The sequence below is a fragment of the Propithecus coquereli genome, unplaced genomic scaffold, assembly GCF_000956105.1.
Source record: "Propithecus coquereli isolate 6110/MARCELLA unplaced genomic scaffold, Pcoq_1.0 Scaffold7, whole genome shotgun sequence".
In the NCBI taxonomy this organism is placed as follows: Eukaryota; Metazoa; Chordata; class Mammalia; order Primates; family Indriidae; genus Propithecus; species Propithecus coquereli.
The window spans coordinates 18196353-18200993 of record NW_012153062.1 but is presented as its reverse complement, the minus strand read 5'-3'; positions in this window follow the sequence as shown (position 1 = coordinate 18200993).

Here is a 4641-nt window from a genome sequence, read left to right as displayed (position 1 = left end):
TTAAATAATAGCTTAATAGCTTAATAGATTAAATAATAGCTATTATATAGAGAGACTAGTGATTCTGGAGCACAGCTGTTCAAAACTCCAGTGGTAACCATGCAACTTTGAAACATTCTGATTGCTAAACCCAGTGACACTTAAAATCAAATATTCTGATTACACTCAAGTATGCATTAGCTCCAAATTGAATTACATGGCATATATGAATTTTCACATAGTAATTCTTTATTAAAATGCAGTTTCTGGGATTCAGAAAATACAGAATGTATAGCACAGTCACCAAACACACTTACATATATTCATCTAAAAAAAGCAAACTATTGTATATCATGTAGCACATAGAAATTATTCTAATTGACTGTACTTGAGTATGATAATTATCATGATATTTGTTTTCTCTTAAAGACACATATTCAATTTTTCTACATAAAAATACACCATTATGTAGTAAGACTGTGATTGTTAACAGGGAATAATTTAACAAATGTTGCTATCAAATGAAATCACTTTTGCCATCATGTTCCCACTGGGAAAAGTGTCAAGAGCAGTCCTGATGTCTTTCCCTGATGTCTATAATACATATTTATTTAACAATTCATCTAGCAAAGGTTATTGAGTGCTTACTTAGTGTAATGTTAGGAACTAACTAGGAACAACAGCTGTAGAGATAAATGTGTGAATATGGAGAGAACTTAAAAATTGTGAGCATTAGAAAGATGCTGGACATTTTCTGGATTTATGCCATTCTTTTATCGATGAGGAAAGTGAGAACAATATATTGATTAAGTTGCCCAGGATCACGTAATTAGCTAATGCCAATGACAGCTATTCTAAATTCTACTTTATTTTCAATATACCATGTTGCCTCAACCAGTGTCTCAACTTTAGTGATATTTTTCTTGGAAAAAGTCTACAAGGGTTTCTAGGTTGGTGGGAAACCCAGCCGCATGAGAAGCAAATCAACCAACACTTGGTGTGAGCTTGAAAAGAAGACTTGAAGCCAAACAAAGGTCAAAAATCAGTTCTCATCTTGAGAACCACAAGACCAGGCTGGAGGATCAGAGAACCTACAGTTAATGTGCCCAGGAAAGGAAGGTATGCAATTTTTTTGGATGATATTTGGTCAATTGCTGCTACTGCCTCTGGCCTTTCTATTTATGTATCAGACAGAAATGCAGAGAGGCTACGATGGAGTGGAACTAACCATACATAATCCTTTATGAGATGATGTGGACGGTGTATTCTGAAGGTTGAAAGGTCTAAATTGTGAAGTAGTGTGCCTACCTTCCCGGGGCAAAGAAATTGAAAGTAAGTTGTAATGTTATGAGGTTTATTCGTAAGAAATAGGCTGAGGAATATCCAGGGAACATCATTCCCAATCCAGAAGCATTGAATTCTTTGAGGAATGCAGGTGGTTATTCTTAAAGTATGAGGCACCATTATTATAGATGGAATGTAACAGAGTGGACTCCACTTAACCCCCAGGCTTAGAATAATAATTATAACCTCACTACATTAGCTTCTTTCCAATGGTTCCTTCAGGAGATTTTGACTATAGAATAATGAACAAAATTATTAATATATCATGAGGCTACAACTTTATGAACTATGGTCATGGGAGAAAGAACGGGGTTGCCTTTGGAATTCCCTGAGCAGATCCAGGAGGTTAAGTGTAACATTACTTTTTGTGACAGCAGTGACAAAGCAATAACTAAGAAGATACAGACAGGCTAGAAGATCAGCCAAATGGACTGGCTTGATCAGCCCAGACAGGGATCGAAAGGATGTAGGAATGACCTAATCATAACTTCTTGGGTGTGGGATTCAACAGATTTGAGTAGGAGATATATTCTCCTTATTCTTTTATTTTACTAGTTTGTTTCTGGGAAAGACATTGCAAAAACAGATTGAGGAAGCATTGTTTTCAGCATCAGGTGAATTCTGTTTTTCAAAATAATCTGACTTTATCCTATCAAGACTGAAGCATAGTTTATGATTTCATAAACTTCAAGGGAGGCTGTGGTCTTTGAAAGTCCTGGAGGGTAATGGCATACTTACCTGGGATGTGCATAGAGGGAGAAAGAGGGAGTCTTTATCAGACAATCTACAGTCACTCTGGCACATACTCAGGAAAGTGACATGTTACTGTTGGTAAGCAAACTCATTTTAGTTGAATCATTGTTTAACTTAAACAAGATTTTTTGTTCTATGATTTTGTTTAGCATTTTTTCTGTGGTATAGAAAGATAGTATTATAGTATATAATACTTCAATTACATAGCATGCAGTGAGTCTATTTCGCAAGTTCTGAAGGCAAATAGTTGTTGTTAGTAAGATTGTGGTTTAAATTCTTCTTGTGATATTTAAGTACTGTGTGGTATTGGGTAAATTGATTAATTTAAAAATCTGCCTCCTTACAATGGATAATAAAGCCTAACACTGTGTCGACAACATTTGCCGAGATCACTGCATTTCATGGAATCTGAGCATCATATTTTTCACATTTTTATTACTCTGAAATTAAAAATTTTCTTTCAGTTCATGGCATTTTAAAGTCCCTGTCAACTCTGATTGAAGTATATTTCCTTATGAGTAGAATTGCTTTTGCTCTGGTAGTCACTTGAGGATTACCTACCACTAAAACTTCTTGGACAATACTGGCAGGATGAACTGCAAATCTGTGTTGAGTGCCATCTTAGGTCGGATTTTCTGTTGTTTTTTTTTTTTTCTATTTTTGCCTTTTTTTCAAGGGTAAGATGTGCTTTTAAAAAATAATTAATTTTTTTTAGCTATCTTTTTCTGGTTGGCAGAATTGTTTCCAGTTTACAATTTTTTTGATATCTCAGCTTCATTAGATTCCTGATCTTGGATAGCACTTTATAAAATTGTTCTGTTCCCTTTAGTTATACACACACACACACACACACACACACACATATACACACATATATAATTATATATTTCAATTATGTATGGTATACATGTATTTCTAGAGGTAATGAAAACACATCTTTAAAATTTCAGTAAAATAAGTGTATGTTAAGCAGATAAATAGGAGGAACTATTTTGTAGAATCAATCCCTTCCTTCCTTCCATGCATTTATTCAGAAATACTTATTGAGCACTTACTATATTCCAGCCTTGAAGCTAGGCACTGAGATGCAATTTTTTTTGCTCTTCTATAATTATTTGCAATTTACTGAGGAAAATGTTGTGGTGAGAGCTAAGTTGTGCCCAGATTCACAGAAACCAGGAGATAAGAACTGTGTATTGCTTTAAGCCACTTATTTTGCCCCAATTTGCCATGCAGCAATGGAAAAGTAATATAAGGTGCATGTAGTATGGACCTCGTTCAAAAGACAAAGGATCTGAGAACAAAGTGGTTAGGTATGAAGGCTGAAATCTGAGGACAAAGTCAATTATTCAGGAGCAAAGTCACAATGGTGAACAGGCAAAGATGTTTGCAGGTGGTCTCAAGGATCTAGCAGTGGAATTGTGGTCTAGAAAAAGTTAAAGATTCTGAAAAAGGCAATTGGTTGGGGAAAAATTTAGCAATCTAGGCCATGTTTTATCTAAATTTTTCACAGCTCATTCTAATATTACTAGAGGGAAGATCAAAATAGTAAACTAAGGCTGATTGGTGAAGGATTCAGAAGCTATTGCAAAGGAAGAAGTCTGAGCTTTTCTCTTTCAGCTGCACAGAGGCATCAAAGACATATATGTAGAAGATTGAAATAACCACATCATGGGTTTAGAAATGGTGACATTTGCATAATGGACTATGAGCAGGGGGTTGTGTGATGCAGTGATGGAGATGTTTAGAGAAAAAATATCAAGGTTATGGAATACTTGGACTAAGACAGAAATTTTCATGCTTCTTCAAACAATTCTTGTATTTTTATCCCTGTATACCTTTATTCATAACAGTCTCTACATTTAGAATACTCTTCCTTCTTCTCATAGGTGAAATACTATTAGCATTCAATCCCAAGGAAAATAATTGTTCCTTTAAATATTTCCCCATGGAATTTCACACATAATACAGGAGAATTTTCTGTTCTTTGTATTTGTTTCACCATTCATAGATTCATAGACAACACTTATTAAAAAGACATTACATGAGTGCTTCTAATTACAGACTTAGAAATATAATTCACAAATTTGTTCAATACTAGTTGAAGAATATTATCAACAAGTTTGAAAACTAGGTTGTTAAGTCATCTTGAAAATATAGCATGATTCTAAATCCTGCATATTTTAATTGCATTGTTTCACAAAAAATACTACAAAATACATTGCAATATGATTAGTAGAATTCTTCTACTCATTGAAGTCAGGCATATTAAAATTTCACATGAAATTTATTAGAATTAAATGTATCAAAATTTATTAATGTATAAATGGTCACTTCATCTTGATGTTAGAGTTATCATCTCAATGTTTTGATTGCTTGTGGCTCCTTTTCTTGATTCTCATATATAAGGTTTTACATTAAAAAATTCTCTTTCTTTTTCTTTTTGACACAAAGTCTCACTCTGTTGCCTGGGCTAGAGTGCAGTGAAGTCTGCCTAGCTCACAGCAACCTCAAACTCCTGCGATCCTCCTGCCGCAGCCTCCCAAGGAGCTGGGACTATAGGAG